Raw genomic sequence first — 25,983 nt, forward strand, 5'->3', positions numbered from 1 at the left:
CTGTTGAGTTCTCAGTTGGCCTCTTCCTGAGTCTGTAACAGTTCTCTTTCATTATAATGCTATCATGACTAAGTGTTCTCTTGATGAAACCTATACCATCATTGTTCTCTCCTGTCATTCTTATTTAAAATCATTAGCACCAGAAACTTTTTCTTTAAGTTTTCTCTGGCAACGTGGAATATCAACATGAATTTGGTTTAAGAAGGAGACTTCACAGCAGCACTGACTTGCTGGCCCCAACATACATCTATCTTCAGCCACCTGTATTTTCTAGGCTACTCCTACAAAGCCACTATGATGTTGGCCACCAACACTTTCCCTGAGCTGCCTTGAGTGGGCAGTCAGTGTTGGGGCTTCAGCCACTGCTTTCTAGTCATCTTTACTGGACATAAAGGGAAACTCAATGAGGTGAACCTATAGAATTTTGATTTAAAGTTTGGTAATCTTAAATACTACTGGTCTTTGGATGTTGTGATGGTTAATTTTATGGTGAACTTGGTTAGCTTATGCCACCTACTTATTTAATCAAATACAAATCTATGTGTCTATGATATTCTTTTACAAATGTGTTTAGTGCCTGCAGTCAACTGAACTTAAGTAGATTACCTCAGTAATACACGTGGGCTTCATTCAGTCAGGTAAAGAAGGACTTAAGAGCAAAAACTGAGGTTTTCCAGGGAACAAGACATTCTGCTTAAGACTGAAACATCATTACCTCCTGCCTGAGTTTCCAGGCTATGACCTGCCTTACATATTTCAGGCTTGCCAGCCTTCACAGTCATGTGAGCAATTCCTTAACATAAGCCTCTTAAATCAATCTCTCTGCACCCCCCACCTTCTCCCTCCCTCCCTCTCTCCTCTCTTTGGAGAACTCTAATGGATAGTGATAGTCTCTAATATCTAACCTCTCAGTTATACTGAGATGTCTCAGGCATCTGGACACCAGGAGAAAGTTGAGGTGAGCTCTTGATTATCAAACAACAGGAAGAGAAAAGAAGAAATGAGAAAGGAGGGAAGAGAGGAAGAGGAGGGAGAGAAGAAGGAAATAAAAAATGAAAAAAAAAGAAGAAAGGAAATAGGATACAAAGGAGAGACGAAGGGAGAAAATAAATTCAGTTTCACATATTTTTTTATCCTAACATCCTTCAGATAAATTTTTGAGGCCAATTCTGTCCCTCTTTGAATTACATACACACACACACACACACACACACACACACACATTTAACTATTTGACCAGTCTATCAAACTTGTCATGGCCTCTGCGTTGGGCAGTTGGCAGACTATGGCCTAGAGAACATGATCCCCATTAGAGTGTGAAGACTCAGAACTACCCATCCAATTTCACTTCTCACAAATGAGGAAACCAAGGCCCAAACTGAGACCCAGAGACAGAAAGTAACTGGGCTAACATCACCCAGGAAGGGAGGGGCAAACTCAGGTAAGACCCTGGTGTCCTCTTTTCTTTTTCCATGTGATGGAGGGATCTAGGAAAGACTCTTACCCTCAGCCTCCTTTCAGCCATCTCTGACCTTTCTGTTTACCTCATTCCAAGAGTTAGAAAGCAGAGTATCCCTCAACCCTCAGGGGGTATCTCAGCTGTCAAACCTGAATGAGAGAAGCCCTAGGCTAAGGTAGGCGCAGGGGAGGTTGAGTAGATACACCTGCTCATGATTCAGAAATTGATATCAGCTCAGCTTCTTGCATGCTACACTAAACCCCAATGTACATGGACTAAAAATCACCCAGCTACTTTGCAGGATAACAGTTTAATAAGATTAAGAGGAGTTGAGAATACTTGTTACACCTGGGCAATGATATGAAAATCTCTACGTGGAGTTGAAGATTTGCAGTGGAATTCTGAAATTGGCATGTGGAGGAGATGTGTTCTGGCGAAACAGACTCCATCTGTGGGTTTTAGCCAAGTCAAGGCCAAGTACTCTTAGAAAAAAAGCCAGTTGCCATTTGTATAGAAGATCCTGTTAACACTAGTTACAGAACCACATTATTATTTATATTAGGAAATCCTCCCTATAGATAAATCTGGTCTGTTGAGCCCTGGGCTCAAAAGTATTTAGTATTTGAATCAGTGGCATAATCTGAGTAAATTATATCAGATGAATGTTCATTAATTGGGGTCAGAAAGAAGAGAGAACAGTGAGGATTTGTGCACAGTCATAACTGAGAATGGCACCAGCTGTGACATTCTCACCAGCTGTGTAGCTCACTAGGACATTCCAGGGACTGTGATAGACTCTGGCTTAATTAGGCCCAACATACCGTGTTGCTTGTGGGAAGCAGAAATCTAAGTGGCAATGGAAACACTCAAGCAAGCTGTGTTGGTGTTGGTGTGCTAAGAAACTAATAAAAATGCTCAAATAGACAAACCATAGTGGCAGGGATTATGGTATAAAGACAACCAGATAAGGAGGAAGAGGAGAGATTCCTTAGAACTTTGAATTAAATAAGGGCTTTGGATTATATCATAATAATGGGATAGCCATAGAGAGCTTTAGACAGGAAATAACATAAATTGCTTTAGATTTTTAAAGGATCACTCTGGCTGCTATATGGAGAGTAGATTGCAGGAAATGGGGCATGAATTAAGGCAGAGAGATCAGCTGGAAGGGTGTTGCAGTAGTTCAGGTGGAGATAATGTTGCATTTGACGAGGATAATCAAAGTAGAGATGAAAAGATGTGGATGTATGCATGGATAGATGGATAGGTGGATGATTTATTGACAGGGCACGCACAGTTTGACCCTTGCCATTGATTTCTTGATGCTTGAACCCATAGAGACATTGACTAGTTAATATTTTCTGAATCAATGGGGAGGGAGTGTAAAATGATAAGCAATATAGTCCATTGGTGTATATGAAGAACACATCCCATGCTACCATCAGCTTTGGATGAAGAGCCTCAGGTACTGAGAGGAAAGAAACTGACCAAGAAAATACAGCTGGGGAGACTGGAAGGGGAGGTCGTTTTTATTTATCCCACCTTGCTTATTTCCATTGTAGGGGTCTTTGCTCCACTGCATGTCTTTTGCTATGTAGTTATACACACTTTCCCACTAAGAAGAGAAGCTGGGGCTATGTGCTACTGCCATCAATCATGAGGACATTGTGCAAAGAAACTTATGCAAGTCACCACTGTGCATTGCCCACCAAGGGATGTGCTGCACTGAGGAGAGAATGCACTGAGGGTCCATTCTGGAGCAGTGTCAGGCAGGAAGACAAGAGCTGAGAGCAGGAAGGAGACAAGATTGGTTCATGTACATATATGTATAGCTGCATGTAGAGACAGTGAAACCAAGGCATTTAGAAAGGAGCTCTAAGTTTGGTCATTTCAGAGTGCTGAGCCCACTTCCAGTAATGAAGAGAGACAAAGGGACAGAAAGTACATGAATGACAGAGTGGGAGCTGTTCCATATGGGCAGAGAGGGTGTGTGAGTATGTGTGTACATGTGTGGGTGTGTCTGACTGTATTTGTGTGTGAGTGTGCACCACTCATCATTAGTGAATTGTTGTGTGTATTTGTACTTATTTGTGTTTTTATTTATGTGTGTTGGAGAGAAACACTTTGAGAGATATCTCTGAAGATTCTCATTTTACAGGTTCCTGCGCAGTTAAGAAATAATAAACATTATTTCTGTCATTTTGGAGTTTAGGTCCATATGGGCTTGTGGTGGTAGGTGGGAGTAATCAGGAGAAGAGACAGAGACAGAGAAAAAACAACTGAGTCAGAGAAGACAGAGTTTGAGACACAACGGCACTGTCCTGTACAGAGGCTGCCCCAGAACCTCTGCCATCCTAGAGTGGTTGTAAACCCTACACGCTGTGATTATCCTGCCTGTTTTGTGCTGTCAGTTCTCTGCATGACTAGAAATAGTTTAGGAGAAGAATTCAGTTTTTCACACTGCTACAATCAGCTCTTCTCCATTTTGCCTTCTGTCAAATGCAGCCTGGGAAAGGTAAATGGATGCTTGCAGCCCATCTCTGTTCTGTGGGGAGGAGGCAAGGCCTCCAGGGTACTGGAGAAGGAGGGGCCCAGGGTAAGGAGCACCAGATTCCATTAGATCATGCCTCAGGTTGTCCAAGAGAAAAATGGAGAAAATAATAACAATAGTTTTCTTGCCCTCACAGGTGACTCTGGAAGGGGAGAGTAAATCTCTACTTTCCATAAGTTCCCTGAAGGCCGATTTTATAGAAGCATTGGATGGGGGTAGTGGCATGATTAAATGGAAAAGTTAGTGACTGTTTCAACAAGGCACAGGTAAAGAGCCCTGACTGAGGAGTGAGGGAAGCTGGCCTGTCAAGCTATGGATTCGGTCTGTTCTTGGTCAGAATCTTGTTGTGGACTTGAATTTCAATCAGACCTGCATGACTGGAAAATTGAGCAACCCAGTCCTTATGGGACTTGCTTTTCAGTATCACTTACCACAAATTGGGCTTTACTTGAGAAATGCAGTTGTTTGGTGACAACATGAAAAGCAAGAACATGAATAGGGGCCTTACAAGACTCCATTCCCAGAGGAAGCCAACTGCTCACAACAGACACTTGTGGAAGATTTAGAATGTGTTGGGTGCTGGGCTGGGTGCTAGGCACAGTAGGGGACACTCTCATGGAGCTTATAGTTAAGTGGGAAAACAGAGTTCAGAGGTGAGCCAGTGAATTAGACAATGCGGGTAGTGATAAGAGGGGTATAAGAAATACAGCAGTGGATCCTGTAGGTCATGATTCTCTGGGGATGTTATTTTGATCAGTTAATGAGGAAAGGCCTACTGAGGAGGCATTATTTAGACTCAAGTCTGAATGGAAAAGGGAGATAGGAAAACTTGAAGATCACTGGAAGAGCACAGATTCATTTCTAAGTGCAACCAGGAGCCACTGAAGCAGTGTTAGTATGGAAGTGATAGTATTTGGATGCTGTGTGGAAGATAGATTGAAGGTTTGTCAAGAGCAGAAAGCAAAGGGTCTAATTAGGATCCCAGTGCAACTGTCCAGGGAACGATAATGGTGCCTTGGAGTAGGGTGGCAGTACTGGAGATGATGAGATGTGGTTGTCTCTATACCACCATAATGGCTAAGATTAAAAAGACTAACGATTCCAAAAGATGGCAAAGAAGTGGGAAACTGAGACTCTGATATACTGCTGGTGGGAGCAGGAACTGGTATAAGTAGTTTTAAAATTGCTTGTATCTTCTGAAGCTCAATATACATCTACCTTACAACTCAGGAAGACAACTCCTGGGAAGTGTCCAACCAAAATGAGTGCTCATGCTCACCAAAGACACATGAATGGCTTTATAATGGCCTTATTCATGGAAGCCCCAAACTGGAAAACCAAATGTCCATCTGCAGGAAAACAGGTAAATGAATAAACTCCTGAACCACCCAACATCATGCGCAAAACTCACATAAGTCGTTGTTGAGCAAAAGAACTCAGGTGCAAAGAGTAGGTACTGCATGAGTCCATTCGTGGATGAGTCAAGAACAGATCATAGAGGTCAGCACAGTGGTTCCTTTTTGGAGGACATTCACCAGAATGGAACGCAGAGCAGCCTTCTGGTATGTTGGGAATTTAGACATCTTGTGAGTGACAATGCAGATGCATTTGTGTGTAAAAATGAGTGCAGCTTAATGTTTCAGAAATTTATTCAATTCTGAGTGTAGATTATACCTAAATGATAAAGTTGACAGAAGTGAACTGCCAACTTCACTTAGTGAAGACATGTTTTAGAGGTTGGTCTAAAGATCCAGTAAAGCCTGTGGATTGATTTGATGCAGAATAGAAGGAAAGAGATGACTCAAGTATAACTCTTGAGTTTCTGGCTTGAGCAATTGGGTGACTGGTGTCATAAATTGGAGTGCTTGATATCCAGGGGTCAAGTCATGTTACCAAGGATCTTGATCATCACTTGTAATTTACAGATAAATGGTGGACACTGAGGTATAGTGTGAAGGAAACATCCAGGTCTCTCAGCAGGTGGGCTAGCACAGAAATAAGAAAGCCAGGCCCTTCGGGAGCAGAACCTTGAGCTTCAGAGGACAGAGCCACAATCCCTAATGTGGCAGAGCCTCCATCTTACAAAAGCCCTGGAGAGAAACTAGTCACTGGGGACAAGAAGCAGACAAGTTCTATCCTATGGAACAGGGCAAGAGATGAGATGAGATACAAAGAAAGCTTGTTGTGACTGAGCTAGACACTTACAAATCCCATGTCTTTCACCTAAGAACACAGGGAGACCCTATTTCCCAGTCTCCCTTGCTATTAAGCTGAAGGCATGTGCTGGTTCTGGCCATTGGGCCATAGGTGAGTGATATGAACACCATTTCCAGTCATGGCCCTAAATTTCTCAAAAGACCCTTAGTTCACTCTCTTTATTCAGAGCATAAGGGTCAGGGGAGGACTACAAAACTCTAAGAGGAAGACAGAGCCTCAAAATGATAAAAAAAACTGGTTTGTTAAATTATGACATGTAAGATTGCTAGCTCAATAGCTGATTGAATTGTGACATGAGTAAGAAATACACTATTGTCCAGAACCTGGGAGATTGAGGTGTTGTTGCAGCAAATGGAGTAAATCATCCTGATCAATATACTTGTTTTCAGGTGGAAGGGAAGGGCTGCTACAGAATATGAGTTAGAGCACTTAAGTCAGATTAGCTCTGAGGAGCCTAGGGCACAGTCAGCCAATGGGGTGGATACAGATGAAACTGAGTCTATGTGATGAAAGTGCCAAGAAATGACAATGTAAAACTTCTGTTTGGGGAAGGAGTAAGGGAGGTAGGCTGTGGTTGTGCATGTACATTAAGGGACACAGCTATAGGGATGTTGCAATTAGGAGATGTAGAGATATTCATTAATTCATCCATCTGTCCATCCATCCATCTATCCATCCATCCAACCAACTGTGCATCTGGCCATGCAATACTTCCAGTATGTGCTATGTGCTGAGCATTTTAGATGCAGAGGACAAATAAATAGCCATGGCTCCTACCTTCTGATTTAGCAAGATAGGGAGGGTAGCTATGAACTTAATCTCAGGTCAATTCTTCCTAGAGAGGAATAGATACTTTGCTGCATCCTTTATCCTGAAAATCCACATTATGGACTCTATTTCTTAAATTATTTTTATTTTTATTCTATTATACTTGTCCCAAATTTCCCCACTTTGCCCTTTTCCACCCAGCCCTACCCCTGCTCTCAGTCAATCCCCACATGGGCGTGGGTCACCGGCCAGCAGTAATCACGGAATGCTGCGGATGGCTTGTCAAAACTCAAGAAAAAACATGCACAGAGACAGACCAGTTTCTGTGGAGAAGTAGGGACGGAACGGCCACCCCCTCTAGTGGGGAGTGCCTTGTCCACCCTCTCTCCTGGAGGGTGCCATGGCCACTCCTCACGTGGGGAGCATGCCACTTGGCCACCCTCCCTGGTGGGGAGAGCAAGCCATTCCCCCTCCAGAGAGGCTTTTTATTGGTTTTGTTTGAATAAGAATTCAGGTAAAAGCTCATTACTCATTGCTAGGAAGTAAGGATCAAACAATAGATAACAAGGAAGTCTGAGGGCCTATTTTGAGTCAGGATCAAAGAGCTGTAAAACTTTAAAGAACAAACTTACTTCTTCCTTGGACCTTTGTCATTCAACTGAGAGCATTCTAAACAAAGCAGGTTTCACAGGATTTTACATATTCTTTCTTAGGCCTGATCACCCGGGGAACCCACCCTTTTCAGCAAAGAGCTGCACCACCCTGTCATTGTTTCAGGCTTAGGTGGAGCAAGGGAACTAAGGCAACCAAGAGATTAGGGGATTTTCTCCCAGATGATGAGGACTCAGGTTCTGTCAAAGCCGAGGAGCAAGGGTCCATCACCCCCTTTTGCTGTAGCCCCCAAAATCCTTTCTTGGGGGCCTCCCATGTGATCGTGCCTGTCTTAGATCGTTCCCCCCTTGGGGAATCTTACCTGTCATTGGCTAACCGACCAAGCATTGGGGTTCAGTTATAAATGAAGCAGCAGAAGCAGTGCTCCTGCCAGGGAGATAAGCTTTTGTCTCCTTGCTGGCTTATGGTCCAAGGCCACTCCCTCAGCCTTAGCCTTGGCGGGGTTACAGCTTCTGATACCATGCAGGGCAGTTCCCAACAGTCATTCATACATGTTCTTTGATTAGTCCCTTCCCCTTCTTTTCACTATTAACCCTATCACCCCTCTGCTCTGACAGCAGTCAATCTTTTCCATGTTTCCATGCCTCTGGTTCTATTTTGCTCATTAGTTTATTTTTTCATTAGATTTCTCTTATAGATGAGATCACATGGAATTTGTCTTTAACCAACTGGCTTATTTCACTTAGCATAATAGTCTCCAGTTCTGTCCATGCTGTCACAAAAGGTGGGAGCTCCATCTTTCTTCCTGCTGCATAGTATTCCAATGTGTAAATGTACCACAGCTTTTTGATCCATTCATACACTGATGGGCATTTAGGCTGTTTCCAGCACTTAGCTATTGTAAATAGCACTGCTATGAACACTGGGGTGCATAGGTTCTTTTGGATTGGTGTTTCAGGGTTCTTAGGATATAATCCAAGCAGTGGAACTGCTAGGTCAAAAGGAAGTTCCACTTTTAGTTTTCTGAGGAAATTCCATACTCTTTTCCACAGTGGCTGCACAAGTCTGCATTCCCAGCAACAGTGCACTTGGGTTCCCTTTTCTCCACATTCTTGCCAGCACTTGTTTGTTGATTTATTATTGATAGCCATTCTGACAGGGGTGAGGTGATGTCTCATTGTGATTTTAATTTGCATCTCTCTGATAGCTAGTGATGTTGAGCATTTTTTTATGTGTCTCTGGACCATCTGTATATCCTCTTTGGAGAAGTGTCTATTTGTTGCCCATTTTTAATTGGATTGTTTGTCTTCTGGATGTTGACTTGTATAAGTTCTTTATATTTTTTTTCGGAGATTAAACCCCTGTCCAATGTACCATTGGCAAATATGTTCTCTCATACAGTAGGTTCCCTTTTCATTTTTATGATGGTTTCTTTTCTTTTTATTGTTGTTCAAGTAGAGTTGTCTGTATTTTCACCCCACCACAGCTCCCTGCCCTACCTAGCTCTGCCTCCCACCCTTGAACCTACCCTCTTTGGCTTTGTCTATGTGTCATACTTTATGTATCAACAAAAAAGAGCAAAGATTAATTAAAAGGCAGAGAGAACAATGGTATTATAAGAAAGGAAAAAAGAATGTGACATGACTAATGGTGAGAAAAATGGTTTTGAGAGGCTGGAGGGAGCAGAAATAGTAAGAGTGCAGAATAGAAACAAGGCTTAGAAAGGAAAAAATAAAAAATTGAGACCAAAAATAAAAGGAGGAAGGAAGAAGGCAAAATGGAGGAATCTAAAGGAGGAGTAAAATATAAGATTTGAAATAAAACTAAAGTAAAACAATAGTGAAATAATAGGAATAAACTTGAAGAAAAATGTTAAAAAGCTATTCAGAAGAAAAAATAATGCAAATAATGGAGAATGCCAAGATGGAGTTTGTTTCAGCAGAGTTGTGTTTGCCAAGGCCATCTCTTTCTGGATCTGCCCCTGGTAATGTCAGATGGTGTCCTAGTCTGACCCTAAGCAGCCTGTTCAAGGCTACAAGAGATCCACAGTCTATGGCTTTCTCCTTCAGGCCTGGCTGTTCTGCCCTGCTTGCTTTCCATTAGTACAAGGCCCAGGAGTAATTCATCTAATGTCCAAGAGCATTGCAAGTACCACCTCCACCTGCCTCCGCAGGGGTCCTTTGGTGTGATAGGAAGGGTGGAATCCCTGGATCACCCCCAGGAGGTGCTGTTCAGTCTTCATAGAAGGTGGTGGGAGTGCCCCCACCCACACACACCATGTTACACATCTTGGTCTATCCCAGATTATTTCCAATAATGTATAGTTTCTGATGAACTAGCTGTCCATTTCCTGAGAGGGACCAATCTATATAAAGGATCAGCTCTCTCCTGCTTGGTGCTGATGGCAGCTCTGTATAAGAGCCAAGGCTGGACAGAACCTTGAACACACCTTACTGCTCCTGCCTCTAATCTCTCTGCTCTGCTGTTTTCAGGGCCCAAGGAACCAGTGTAGCTTGTAATGTCTCATAGAAGTTCAGAAAGGGCCCTTTTAGAGCTTCTTCTTTCTCCTGTGAATATGCGCTAAGCAGGGGCTCCTGAGTCAGATTTCATTGATCTGCAGAGCCTGGCAGGTAGGCGGTAAGCATACCTGCCTGTGAGGGGACCTGCCTGACTACAACTAATCTCAGGTGCTCAGTTCCTGGCCATCCAGTCCCCAGTCTGCTGCTCTTGCAGGAGACTCACACTTGAACTCTCTGCTCTGCAAAGCCCCCTGCTTGCCAGCTACATTGGGTCAGGTGCCACAATCCCTTCATTGTGCCACTTTCTGTTCTTCTTGCACAGCTGGATTCAGTGGGACCAAACTGCACTTTCATCCTGGTTTCTTTGTTGGCAGAGCTGCTGTGTGCATAATCATGGGGTCCCTGCCCAGCCACACCTCAGCTCCCCTTTTAAAAAGTCTCTATGTGGCACCCACACTGCAGTGCTGAGCCATGTGCCAGCTCTCTGTGCACTCCACCTCCCCAAAAAGCAGGAAGCCTGTCTTGGTCTGGGCTGTCTACACCCTACCAGTGTCTCCAATAGCTTTCAGAGTTTCTCCCTGGAACTCTCCCAGTAGGCACTGCAACTATGGACATGCTGCTCACTGTGTGTGTGTACCGCCTAAGTTTCCCAGACTTTGTATATCCTTCCAAATCTCTCCCAATTAGGGGTTGGGGTTTCCCTGTGCAGGTCCAGGGCCCCTGCTCCAGGAAGGGAGGGAGCCACTAAGCTGTATTTTCTGTCTGATCTCTTCTCTGCTGCAGGTGCCTTGCATAGGGAATTTCCCCCTCAACTTATAAAATCTTTTATCAGATAGCACAAAGCATCCTCTGTATTCTTTAGCTTCAAAAATTTATATCAGCTGAGACTCTATTGATTATTCAGGTCACTCATAAGATCAGCCAAAAATCCATGTTGGGGGCACAAGCAAGAGGGCTCAGCATCCACCTACTTGGCCTCCATTTTCCAGATCCTACACCTTGGAGACTCTTTTGGCACAGACAGTGCAAGTAACCTTGAGCAACTGAAGAAAGAAGCACGTCTAATCTCAGCAGGCAGGAGGAGACTACTAGAACAGCCCAGCCAGAGGACAAGGTCATAACCTGAGAGGCTGTTCCTATCTGTGTCTCCCCCAATTGCCTTAAGAATAGTCCCTAAGGACACCAGTGGGGTCAGGTAACAATGTACAGTGTGTGAGCTTGTGTGAGAAGCCATTGCAATGTCCGCTTGAAATCAGGGCAAGGAAGAAGCAGTAGTTCTCAATGGAAGCACACATGGAAACTGCTATTGGAACGGTGGACAGATGGAAATGATGACAACCCTCTGAGCCAGGCCAATTTTCTCTCAAGCATTTTCTCCCTGAGCTGTGTGGTGCACCATCTTGCTGGTACCCAGAGCCCTGTGGAGGAGAACCAAAGGCTGCCCCACTCAAGTTTGATGCCAGCATTATTTTCACTACACTGTAAGTAATAATGGTAATGATAAATGATACTAATGATAATAATAAAAAGCTACTTACTGAGGTTTTTCTACCACCAGTCATTTTGTGTTATTTCCTTTATCCTCATGCCAAAACCATAAAACACCAGGAATAAGGCCATCCAAGTTACAATACCTAAGATTAATTGAGTGTTTGATGTGCATCAGGTTCCATGTTAACTGGTTTAACTTGCTGACTTTACAACACATCTGTTATGTAGGCACCACTAGTATCTCCATTGCACAAAGAAACTGAGGTCCAGAAAGGCTTACTATCATGCCAAAGGTCACATACAGCCAAGAACGTGGCAAAGCAGGTTTTGAGCCCAGCAGCCTGGCTTCAGAGTCCATGCAGCTATATACTGACAGTAGCATGCCAGTCTATAACTTTCTCCAGAAGGATTAACAAGCTGATGCCATTTTGTGCAGAAAGGCAATGCTATGGCAAGGCTAGTAATTCTACTGAGAAGTAAAAATCCATGCTGTGTAGATGGGGAGATTTTCCTAGGTTTCTGAATAATGCCTAGATTCTGATCCTCTGCCTTTCCAGAAGATGCACAGACATAATCACTCACATGAACTTGGTGGTCTGAACCAATGCTCTTTCCTCCTCCTCCCCATGGGAAGTGAAGCAGGCTGGCAGGGATAGCAGAATGTGTTGATCACTGGTCAGCTGGTCAGTCTGAGGAGGGCTGTACCTGGCCATGATGTAAGCCTGGGATAAATCCTGGGACAACTGGATATGGCAAATTTCCTTTCAGAAAAATTTGTTTTGTACCATGCAAAGAAAGTTCGCAGCCATAGGCTGATTGAATTTGAACCTTAAAAAATAAGTCCTGGCAGGCAAAAGAAAGCAGAAACTAATATCCTTAACACTGGTGAGAGTGTTGTTCCCATGCTATAGATAAAGAAAGTGAACTTTGGTAAGCCAGTGTAGTTTGAGAGCTCAGGACCCAACAGTCTCTGTAGAACAAAATCTGAACCCATAACCATCAGACCCACTGGATCCCAGCAACAGACACCTTCCCATTGTTGGCCCAACCATGGCACCCATCCCACTGCATCCTCAGGGGTTCCATCATACAAGGCACATAGGAGATACTTGGTTAGTGCTCATTGGATAAATGGGTGGGTGGCTTTGCTACCTCGAGATATAATGGTGACTTATATGTGACAATAGTGTGGCAGGACTACTTCTTCACTCTGACTAGAATCCAGGCCAAACCTTGAATTTTGCACATGTAGTCAAAAGAGTGTAAATGCATGGGTTTCCCTGAAGTATCTCTAGAATCTTCTCTTCTTCATTTACAACATATCCTTTTATTTATCAGAATCTGCTGTGCACTATCTAACATATATATTATCTACCTGAATTCCCGTTCCAGCCATGGTAGGCATATATTATTACTCCCATTTTGCAAATGAGAAAACTGAGGCCCAGAGAGATTAAGTAGTTTACTCAATTCATACTGTTATTTAGCAGCGTAGTTGGCAATCTAATTATAATCTGCCAGTTGCTGAAGATCATCTCCAAACTAGTAGTGGTTTTCAGGCAAGTGTGGTCCTCTCAGGATTGTTCAGATGAGTCTGGGAGTTTCAGGGAGCCTGATTATACACAGCTCACCTCCCCTAAGGGACTCTTGTGACTTCTAACAAATTCCACCTTCCCCCACCCCCAACAGAGGAAGGAAACAGCAGAGAGATCTCACTTTGTTCATCAAGAAGCTTCAGATAGAAAGCTAGTTAACAATTCATCTAAAAGAAGCAGCGTACTCCAAGCATATCCGAATTAATATTTATGGAGGAAATGCTTACTCAGACCCAATTATTCTAAGGGCCTAGAAGCCAGACAAAGTGATGCATGGAGTAGTGGGAGGGAGCAGGCTGCCCAGGGGCTGGGAACAACTGACAGGACACTGCTGGGTATGAAGTATGGTGTCAGTGAACACTGAGTATATTTGATGGGTGAACAGGTAACTCACCCCAGTCTCTTTTATTTACAGGTGAACACTAAGCTTCACCACCATGTTAATGTTTCTCTTTAGCACAGAACTTGAGCAGAATGCATCTTTCCAGAGGTCAGAGTCCCAAAGGCCTACAGGCATGCGCAGTAGGATAAATCCATAGATGGACCACCTAGGAGCTCTGGTAAACCAGACACCAAGCACCACATTTTCCTGCCTTTAATTTATTACTGCCAGAGCAGATGGTGCCCAAGTCTGGGCAGCAGATTTTTTGTATAGGAGACTCAAATTTTAATAAGAAATCTCTATAGCAACTAATTCATTTTTTAAGTATTGAGAGGGTCAACAGAGCAGGTCTGTGTAATTTTTGGCCCTCATACTACCTTGTTATAACCTCTGGCCTGAAGGCTGGAATCAGATTATTTCCAGTACTTTTGATTAAATCCTGCCATTTTTACCTTATAGATTTCTCCCAGCACTGGCATAAAACCAATCTATCTGTGATGGTATTTCTCCAGGTTCTAACAGACACAGCCCATTGCAACTCTGGGAGCTGAAGTTCCTATTAGAAGTTCCAAACCACCACTGAGAGGAGTAAGGAATAATCTCAGTCATTATTCCCAAGACCTTAATGTCTGTGTCAGAATATTCTCCCCCCAACCTCCTACCCATGGATACCCATTTCTGGGTCTCTGATCTCTAAATCTCTCCTCTCCTATTTCTGCATCACACCAGTGGGATCTTTGAGAAGTGAAAACCTGATTTTATCATTCTACTTCCCCTCAAAGACTCCCCATTGTCTTACCCAAAAGGTCAGCCTCCTTAGAATCACATTTAAGCCCCTGTATGATGTGACCCTGCCCATCTCTCCTGCTTCATCTACCATCATAGTTAGCCTCAAATTCTTTTTTTTTCATTTTTTTAAAGATTTTATTTATTTATTTTTGGAGAGGGAAGGAAATGAAAGAGAGACACACACACATCAATGTGCGGTTGCTAGGGATCATGGCCTGCAACCTAGGCATGTGCCCTGACTGGGAATCGAACCTGCGATGCCTGGTTCGTAGCCCGTGCTCAATCCACTGAGCTATACCAGCCAAGGTGCCTCAAATTCTTTAACAGTGATTGGTCTTTGTTTGGAAGCAGCAGAAAGTAGCTTTGACTAACTAAAGCAGACTCTGAATCACCACAGTCACTTGCCTGAATTTCTGCTTGTCTACTTGCCCAATTCAATCTCTTCTCAGTATAATAGCCAGAGTGATCATTTTAACCTTGAATTAGTCCATGTCCCTCCTCTGCTTAAATTCTCCTAGGACTTTTTATTTCATTGAGAATAAATATCAAATTGGCATAACAATTTGCAACAATAACTAACATTCAAGCACTATGTACCAGGCATGTTTCTAAGTACCTGACATGTATTAATATGTCCCAACAACCTTGTGGGGTAGGTTCTATTATTGGCCCCATTTAACAGATGGGGACACTGAAGAATAGAGAGGTCAAGTAGCTTGACCAATGGCACACAACTGAAAGGGACAAGCTGACACCAGAGTCCCTGATCTGCTGACCAGAGTCACCCACTGCTGCACCCAATGTTGCCTGTACTCTCCTGACTGTCTTCCTTGTTCACCATGCCCCAGTCTCACTAATCTTAATGCTGTGTTTCAAACCTGCAACATTTGTTACAACCCCAGGGTGTTTTCTCCTGCTACTCCTCCTACACAGAACATGGATCTTCATATCATCTCTACCAAGAGGCTTGCCCTAGTGACCCTATGTAAACTAGCACCTTTTCTCCTATACCATGTTATTCCTCTAGACTGCAATATTTTCTCCAAAGCTCTAAATCAATGTGAAGGCAGGAGTACACGTTTGAAAAAGGCAGGGGCAGGGAGTTTGGAGAGATCCTTGTAGCAAGAGCTGGTGGGGTTGCTTCAGGTTCCTGGAATGAATCAATTTCCACAATTTTTCCATCCTTGTTATAAATTTCAAGGATAGATAGGTTTTTGTTGGTATATACTTGGTCATGCACATAATTCTTGGCTAAAAGAGAGCTGGGCATCTTAATTGACAACCAGGGTAGCTGCCAACCCACATAGTATCTTGGTTCAAGTTAGGATAAAATGTTCTTTCTTTAAGATACAGGTGACCACCATTGTGCATAGTTGATTTTAACTCAGCCTTGATCAGGTACCCTTGTGCAGTGAACAGCCTTCACAACCACACATCGCCACCTAGTGAGGATTGCTCACAGATGAGGAGAGATAACTCCTCAAAATGTAATTAAGGACTATCACTAAAGTGAAGGCATATGCTGACTGGCCAAAAAAATAAACCTGCTGATGTCCAACAGTTATTCTCAGGCAGTATCTCTTGACTCAGATTGCATGTTAAAGTCACCTGATGGGCCTCACAAATATTATGATTTGGGTAGATCTTAAAGTCCTTTCCAAAACCATTTCAATCAGTATCTTTTGGGGTGGCCCCTAAACATCAGTGTTTTTAAAGCATTCTCAGTGATTCTAATTTGTTATCAGGTTTAAAAACACCCACACATCTAAACTCTTCTTCCCCTGGCTGCTATGGTTTTTCACTTGGACCTTAACATATATTTTTACACCCCTTTGTTTCAATTGTCACCTTTTCCTAGAATGCTCACAAACATAGAACATACACACCATATTTTGCTATAATAATTCCTGCTCTCATTTTTTCTAACAAAATTTTTAATCCTTACCCAAGGACATTTTTCATTGTTTTCAGAGAAAGAGGAAGGTGTGGAGGGGGGATAGAAAGAGAGAACATTGATATGAGAGAGAAATCACCAATCAGCCACCTTCTTCTTTGTGTCCCAACTGAGGATGGAGCCTGCAACCTGGGCATGACCCTGACCAAGAATTGAACCCATGACACTTCAGTCCATGGGATGATGCTCCAACCAACTGAGCCACACCAGCCAGGGCCCTGCTCACATCTTTAAAAAAATACCTGATTTCCACTGGCCTCACCCCCTTACTTCCTAATCACTGAACACACGACAAGTCTCTGTTTGTCATCAGACCTGTATGTCCATCTCATCAAATTATAAACTACCTGAAGACAGGGACTGGGCCACATTCATAATCAACTGAAAATCTAACCATAGAAACTCAACCCTAAAATACAGGGACTTATAATAGTTGTTATTACATCTATTTCTTGCCAACACCACATATCGACATAGATGGGCTCAAGATTTTAGTTCTACTTGTATCTCAGTTCATTCAATCCAGAGTCTGCAAATGTATTTTATTCTGAAAATTGCTGTTAACTAGAAATCTAGACAGTTCAGATCTCCCATATTTTAGGCAGGGCTGTCCAGAGAAACAAAACTAAGAGATAAGTAAACTAGGACATTGATTATGGAGGCCGAGAAGCCCCATGATCTCCTATCTGCAAGCTGAAAGATTCAGGAAAGCTGGTGGTATAATTCAGTCCAAGTCCAAAGGCCTGAGAACCAACTGCCAAGAGCAGGAGAATAGGATGTCTGAGCTCAAGGAGAGAAAGAATTTGTCCTTACTTCACATTTTTGCTCTACATGCTCACCCACACTAGTGAGGGAGATCTTGTTTTCCCTCGTCTTTTCACAAACACACCTAGAAATAATGTTTCACCACTGATATGGGCATCCTTTGCCCAGCTAAGTTGACACATAAAATTAACTGTTGAATCCTGGATATTATTCTGGCATGCACTGAACTGTTTTGTTTTTCATTTGTTTGTTTTTGGTTGTCTTGTGTCCTTTTGGCTTTGAAAAGTAAATCTGTCCCAGTGTCTCCTACTATGACAATAAGGCTGCCCACCTGCTTGGTCTCAGTTAAAATTTCTGAGTCACTTTTTACTCTCTTTGCATCTCCTGAGTTTTTTAGTGTTCCCTGAACCTTAAGCTATATCCTTAAAGGGAATCTCTCTTACATTGCCCCTGACTTTTATTACCCCAAGGCTTGAGAACTCTAATATGCCCCAGATTCACCCTGCCTTCCATGAGAAAAGTAGCCAAAACTTGAATTAAAAGGATGGTCCACAGAAAGGGTTTTAACTGATCTGTGCATGCAGTTTTTCCTCAGTGTGCTGGAGGGAAATGAAGGAGGAATTCTATAAAGAGCTCCTATCTCTACTCAGTGTCAGCAGCTGTTCTTAAGTCAACAGAGCAATGGTGTGTGTCTGGGCTGAAGAGAACAGAGGTTGCTTAAATTGTTTTCCATCCCCTCTGAAACCAATAAGTGCTACTCCACTGCTTGACACAATTGAGTTTCTGAATGGGGCCCCAGTAGGGTGTCAAATCAAATCTTAATCCCATCAAATGCTGGCTTTGTGAGTTTTCAGGAGCAGGCATTGGGCCAAGTGAGAAGAGGTGGGGGTCCAACTAGCTCATGAAGGAGGCCATGCTGAGGAACTTTCCTCAGTTTCTAGGAGACAGACCATCCATCCTAGCAAATATCTGGGGTCTTAGAGATGCCTTCTAGAAGTTTTAACATGGCTATGAACAATAATAGTACAAACTGGGTCTAACTTTATGATAAATTTGAACAAGGCAAATAGTGGTCAGAGGGCATGGGGGTGATGACATTATGGATGGAAGTTTGGATGGATTTATTTAATCACCACAGTTACTGAGGGCTTAACTAAGCACTATTCTAGATCCCAGGGCAAAATCAATTAATTAAGAAGGTAAAAATCCCACTTCTGGCCAAGATGGAGGCATAGGAAGATACATTGTGCCTTCTCACACAACAAAAAGGACCACAACAAATTTAACAACAAAAAAATAAGCAGAACTGCCAGAAAATGGAACTATATGCAAGTGCAACAACCAAGGAGTTAAAGAAGAAACATTCATCCAGACTGGTAAGAGGGGCAGAGACAGGCAGCCAGAGCAGAGAGGACACATGGAAAGGCAGCAGCTGGCTGAGCAGGTAGTCCCACATTTGCATGCAAATAAACTGAGAGGAACAACTAGGTAGTGAGACAGAATGTGCCACCCAGGGTTCCAGTGTGAGGAAATAAAGCCTCAAAACCTCTGACTGAAAAAAACCTGTGGGGGTTGAGATAGAGGGAGAAATTCCAAGCCTCACAGGAGAGTTCATTGGAGAGATCCACAGGGTCCTATAACATACACAAAACTACCCACCTGGGAATCAGCACCAGAAGACCCCAATTTGCTTGTGGGTAGTGGAGGAAGTGACTGAAAGACTGCTAGGAGCTGAGCAAGCAACATTGTTCCCTCTCAAACCCCCTCACATACAGCACCACAACACAGTGACATGGGTAGCCCTGCCCTGGCAAATACCTAAGGCTCCACCCTTTACTATGTAACAGGCATGCTGAGACTCTCTTTCTCTCTCTCTCTCTCTCTCTATCTATATATATAGATAGATAGATAGATAGATATATAGATATATATATTGATATATATATATTGATATATATATATTTCATATATATAGATAGATAGATATATCTATATATATATATAGATAGATAGATAGATAGATTATTAGATATATATATTGATATATATATATTTCATTAGGACTATATATATATATATATATATATATATATATATATATATAGTCCTAATGAAAGAACAGATCAAAGCTCCAGAAAAAATACAACTAAGTGATAGGCAACCTATCAGTTGCATAGTTCAAAACACTGGTAATCAGGATGCTCATAGAAATGGTTGAGTATGGTCACAAAATAGAGGAAAAGTGAAATAAAGAAAAATGTACAGGGAACCAACAGTGAAGGGAAGGAAATCAGGAGTCAAATCAATGGCTTGGACCAGAAGGGAGAAATAAACATTCAACCAGGACAAAAAGAAGAAACAAGAATTCAAAAAAATGAGGAGAGGCTGAGGAATGTCCAGGACAACTTGAAATATTTTAACATCCAAATCATAGGGATAGCAGAAAGAGAAGAGGAAGAGAAAAAAAATTGAAACATATTAACAAGCATAATGAAGGAGAACTTCCCTAATCTGGCAAAGGAAATAGACTTCCAGGAAGATCAGGAAACTCAGAGAGTCCCAAATAATTTGGACCCAAGGAGGCACACACCAAGGCATATCATTATTACATTATCCAAGATGAAAGATAAGGAGAGAATCTTAAAAGCATCAAGAGAAAAGGAAGCATTTACCTACAAAGGAATTCCCATTAGACTATTAGCTGATTTCTCAAAAGAAACCTTGCAGGCAAGAAAGGGCTGGAAAGAAGTATTCCAAGTCATGAAAGGCAAGGACCTACATCCAAGATTACTCTATCCAGAAAAGCTTTCATTTAGAATGGAAGGGCAGATAAAGTGCTTCCCAGACAAGATCAAGTTAAAGGAGTTTATGACCAAGCCTTTATTGTGTGAAATGTTAAAGGGACTTATCTAAGAAAAAGAAGATAAAAAATATGAACAGTAAAATGACAACAAACTTACAACTATCAACAACTGAACCTAAAAAACAAAATGAACTAATCAAACAACTAGAACAGGAACAGAATCACAGAAATGGAGATCACCTGGAGGGTTATCAGCAGGAAGGTGGAGGGAGAGAATGGGGGAAAAGGTACAAGGAATAAGAAGCATAAATGTAGGTACAAAATAGACAGGGGGAGGTTAAGAATAGTATGGGAAATGGAGAAGCCAAAGAACTTATATGTATGACCCATGGGCATGAACTAAGGTGGGGGGAATTATGGTGGGAGGATGTACAGGGTAGAGGGCAATAAAAGGGAGAAAAAATGGGACAACTGTCATGGCATAATAAATAAAATATAGTTAAAAATATTATCAAGATCCCTGAAGTCAAGGGGCTGATAATCTAGATATGGTCTCCCTCTAACTCACTCTGGAAAAGCACATGTCTTCAGAGATGAAGAGCTCTCAAGAGATGCCATTGGACCAAAAAAAAAAAAAACAGCTACTCAGAGGTCCCACAGAATCCAGCCTTTTTTTTCAGATCACATGTTCTATCACTATAGACTTACCTAGAAGCAGGCCAGTTCTATGCATAAGAGACCATTGTGTGAGTGCCCAGTGAAGATTTTGTGTCATTTTTTTCTTTATTTGTTCTCATCAGGGATCTCATCATCACTCACAATGGCCTCTGTCGCCCTGAATGTATCCAGGTATACCTCTGCTCAGATATAATTTAGTCGATGGTATGAAGAGGTAATAAAGATCTCAGACTACAAATTCAGGTTTTGGATCCCAACTCCTCCACTTACTAATAGGTAATCTTGAACATGTCCCATAGCCTCTGAGTCTCAATTTTCTCAGTTAAAAGATGAAATAGATACCTGCTTTTCAGAGTTCAGGTAAGAATTCATTTAGATACAAACAACAAGTGGTGACAGGGTTGTGGAGAAAAGGGAACCCTGGTGCACTGTTGGTGGGAATGAAAATTGGTGCAGCCACTGTGGAAAACAGTATGGAATTTTCTCAGAAAACTAAAAGTGGAACTGCCTTTTGACTCAGCAACTCCACTGCTTTGATTATGCCCTAAGAATCCTGAAACACCAATTCAAAACAACCTATGCATCCCAATGTTTATAGCAGCACAATTTACAATAGCCAAGTGCTGGAAGCAACCTAAGTCAATAAATGAATGGATCAAAAAGCTGTGGTACATTTACACAATGGAATACTATGCAGCAGAAAGAAAGAAGGAGCTCCTATCCTTCATGACAGCATGGATGGATCTGGAGAGCATTATGCTAAGTGAAATAAACCAGTTGGTGAAAGACAAATATCATGTGATCTCACTTAAATAAGCAAAATATAACCAGAGGCACTGAAATTAAGAACAACCTGACAGTAACCAGAGGGGAGGTGGGAGGGGATAATGGGAAGGAAAAGGGGAAGGGTTGTCAAGGAACATGTATAAAGGACACATGGACAAAGCCAAAGGGGGGTAGGATCAAGAGTTGGAGGTGGGGCCCTGGCTGGTGTAGCTCAGTGGATTGAGTGCAGGCTGTGAACCAAAGCATTGCAGGTTCAATTCCCAGTCAGGGCACATGCCTGGGTTGCAGGCCACATTCCCAGTGGGGGCCACGTGAGAGGCAACCACACATTGGTGTTTCTCTCTCTCTTTCTCCCTCCCTTCCTCTCTCTCTAAAAATAAATTAATTAATTTTAAAAAAAGGAGTTGGAGGTGTGGATGGCCAGAGGGAGAGGGGGAGTTCTGGGGGTGGGAAATGAAAACGACTGTACTTGAACAATAATAAAAAATGTGAAAAAAGAATTAATTGAGATAATTCAGGTAGGATGTAAATAACTGTTAGCTGCTACAGTAATAATAATTATTTTGTTACTATGATTCACGTTTATTTTGTTTTTGTTGAGGTATGCAATGCAATGCAGAGATGATGTAACCCGTGTAACCACCACTTAAGCACACAAAGGACATTGACTCAGCCTGGAAAATTCCCTTGTACCCCTTCAGTCAGATTATTTGTTTCTAATTTTGAATTATAAATTCTTTATATGTTTCAGATCTGAGTTTCTGGTCACCTATATGTTTTTTAAAATATATCCTCCAAGTTTGTGGTTTGTCTTTTGATTTCTGGAAATCTTTTGAAGAATAACAATTTTTATTTTTAATAAAATCTAATTTATTGATATTGTTCCTTTTTTATTTTTGTGTGTGTTATGTAAGAAATATTTGACAGCCTTATAAGGTCACTGAGATTTTCTCCTGTGTTTTCTTCTGTACATTTTATATTTTGGCTCTTACATTTAGATTCATAATCCATTTAAGTTAAAAAATTGATTTGTATGTGAGGAAGGTGCTGAAGTTCTTTTTTACTTTTAGCATTTGACTAATAAATTATCATTGAAGAGATTGATCTTTCTCCCAGTGTATTGCCTCTGCATCTTTGTGAAAATTCACCAAAAGATGACCAAATATGTGTGGGTGTATTTATTTCTAGACCTTTTATACTGTTCCATTATTTTTACATCACTGCCACACTAGCTTGAATCCTCTAGTTTTGTAATAAGTCTGGAAATTAGATAGTATAAGTTTCCATTTTTTTATTGTTGTTCAAGTACAATTCTGTTCCTCAAAGTTGTTTTCGCTATTCTAAAGCCTTTGCCTTTCCAAATAAACTTGAGGCTCAGCTTATCAGTTACTACAAGAAAACAGCTTCCTGGGACTTTGATTGAAGTTTGAAGAGAATAACATCTCTAAAATATTGAGTCTTTTGATCCACAAATGCATTATTAGATTTGGGGTTTTTTTTTAGTTTTTCTTAAATTTATCTTGTTAATTTAAAAATGTTTATAGGTATTGGCCCTGGCTGGTGTGGCTCAGTGGATTGAGAGCCAATCTGTGAACCAAAGTGTTGCTGGTTCCACTCCCAGTCAGGGTACATGCCTGGGTTGCAGGACAAGTCCACATTACAGGTCACACAAGAGATAACCACACATTGATGTTTCTCTCCCTCTCTTTCTTCCCTACTCCCCCTCTCTAAAAATAAAAAGAAAAGAAGTTTACAGTACATCTTTTAGCAAGATTATTACTATGCAATTTATTTTGTTTAATTTTCTAATTGTTAAGTACTAGTGTACAGAAATACAATTAAAGTAATCTTCCCCTTTACAACAGCATTATATTTATTTGTCTGGGTCCTCCAGTGGTCTCCAGTTCTTGCTCTGGTCAATTATCTGCTGAGAATTTGGGTTTTTCTTATTACTTGCACTAGACTCGGTCACCTTCCTGTACCCTTGGATGATGTTCCTGGTCTCATTTTTCATGCCTTCATCAGGAATGTCCAGCCTATCCTGAGCTCATTACTTAGAATGTGCTCTGACCACTCCATTATATACTTCTGGAAGTTGACTCCTACTCAAGGGACAACCTACCTGAGAGAATTATCATGTCTTCTCAAGATGGACAAGTTCAGCTGCCACAGATGATGTGATTTGCTCAACCTCTCCTCACACCCTGATTGTTCATCCATTTTCTTATAGTCCACTGTGAGGGGGCACCACCCACAGAGCACCCCCCACCATCTGCCATGTATGAGAATAAATCTACCAAGACATGATCCACTTGGGGAGGAAAGGTGTCCAATCTCTCAGAGGAGAAGGGCCTTAAGCTTGTTTCTCAATGGACTTTTATTGGGTTTAATTTGCATAGGAATACAGGGTGTATATGTAAAGCTCATCAATCATTGTCAGATCAAGTAATAGATAACATTCAAAGAAATATAAGGGCTTATTCTGAGTCAGGGTCAAATAGATAGAGTGAAACAAACTCGTTTTATGCTTGGATCCTTATCATTTAAATTGAGCAAATTCTTAGCAAAGCAGGTTTCACAGAATTTTATGCATTCTTTCTTAGGCCTGATTGCCTTGGGGAACCCATCCTTTCTAGCATAGGCTAGAAAGGATGCAGCACCCACCTCCAGCATTGTTTTAGGCTTAAGTCAAGTGGGGGATGCAGACAACCAAGAGATTAGGAGACTTCTTACAGACAGGATGAGGACTCAGACTATGTCAAAGCTGAGAGGTGTGGGCCCATCACCCCCTTTTTCTATAGTCCCCTATGTCCTTCTGATAGGGGACTTAAGACTTGGAAAATTTTAGCTTCAGGTAAATAGCCATAAATCTAGCAAGTAATGTATATGTTAAGCTTTTTGTTTCAGAAACTACAGATAAGGCCCACCTGGCACCTGAGAAAAAGCGGCTAACCTACTGGGGTGTTGGCTAGAGATTACCCCCTGGAGACCTCCGTATGGGGAAGAAGCAGGTGACTACCCCTCCCACTTGGAGATAGCTAACTGCCCAGGATAGAAGTACTGCAGCTGCAAACTTCAAAGACTCTCACTGACTCCTGTTTGCCCTCCCCCAAACCCCTTATAAAAGATCTGGCCAGGAAAGAAAGGGGAAGATGGGCTGTTAGGGTATGAACCCACCATCTTCTCAGATCGCTGGCCATCTGAATAAAGCACTTATAAAAGATTCAATCGCTGTCATTGCTTATTGGATTTGGTAGTGACAGGCAGCCCAAACACCAGTGTCTTCTCCGGTTACACTTCCATAATGGTCCCATTTTGACTGTGCCTGTCTTAGGTCATTCCTCCCTTGAGGAATCTTACCCATCATTGGCTAACCAGTCATCTGCCTGGGGCCAAGCAGGGTGAAGTAAAGGGGGCAGAGGTGGCTCCCCTGCTGGAAGATAAGCTTTGTCTACTTAGTGGCTTATGGTCCCAAGGTCTTTTACTAAGCCTTAGCTATGGGGGGTTAGAGCTTCTGAAACCAGACAGGGCAGTTCCCAACAGTCCACCAATTTTTCAGCCTGGTTTCTAGACTATCCCAGGTAGAATATATAATTTGTGAAGCTCTGTATTTTGTTAGAATAAAAAAAAACTCTTAGAAGCATGCATTTCTCCACATTCTCCATGGTAATGATTATTGGCAGGACTTCCTAGTGTGGTGTGAATTACAGATGCAACAAATCAAAGTTTACTCAATATTAAAAATGTCCAGTTAGAAATGAAAATGAGAGAAGGGAAGGCCCATTCACAATAATCATAAAAATTATAAAATATCTATGAATAAATTTAGAAAGCACAGTACTTATCTGAATAAAGCTATAAAATTTTATGGAAGAGCATAAAAATGATCTGAATTAATGGAGAGATATAGCAGGCTCCTAAATGGGTTACCCTGTACATTAAATATACACCCTTCCCAAATTAATGTATTTACCAAACTTTCTCTCAGAATTCCCATGCTTTTTTTTGCCTTGATTATTTTTTAGGGAATGAAGAAAATTAGTTTCACTAAAGAACAAATTTGTGTTTTTTTGAAAAAAAAGAAGAGTGGCAGAGAGGGAATTATTTTAAATCTACATAAAAAAGCATACTCTAAAGATGCTCTAATCAAAACAGTATTGTCATAGTAATAGATATTATTGTAGAAAGTAACAGAAAATACAGAATAGATCCTGGTACATCAATAAATGTAATGCTTTTTCTGGATAACAGTTTCATTCAAATGAGAAAAAAAGGTTTATTTACTAAAAGTTTCTGGGATAACAAGCTGCATGTCCAGGCTAGATGCAATGCTTAGTCCCTACTATATAAAACATAGAGAAACAAGTTCAAACTTGATGAAAAAATGTAAAATGAAAGTAATTCATAATAAAATATGAATATATACTTAAGAAAAATATTTGTAAGACCTCAGGTTAGAGAAAAACTTCTTAAATAAAACAGGACATTCAAAAATCACTATTAAAAATAAATGAAGGAAGAAGATATTAATATAAAATTAAATAACAAAGAATGGACTGGAAAAGATATAAATTTGAGATATTGCAAATAAATGGTTAACAGTTATATACCAGA

The sequence above is a fragment of the Phyllostomus hastatus genome, unplaced genomic scaffold (genome assembly GCF_019186645.2).
Source record: "Phyllostomus hastatus isolate PE091 unplaced genomic scaffold, TTU_PhHast_1.1 phas_contig_64, whole genome shotgun sequence".
Classification (NCBI taxonomy): domain Eukaryota; kingdom Metazoa; phylum Chordata; class Mammalia; order Chiroptera; family Phyllostomidae; genus Phyllostomus; species Phyllostomus hastatus.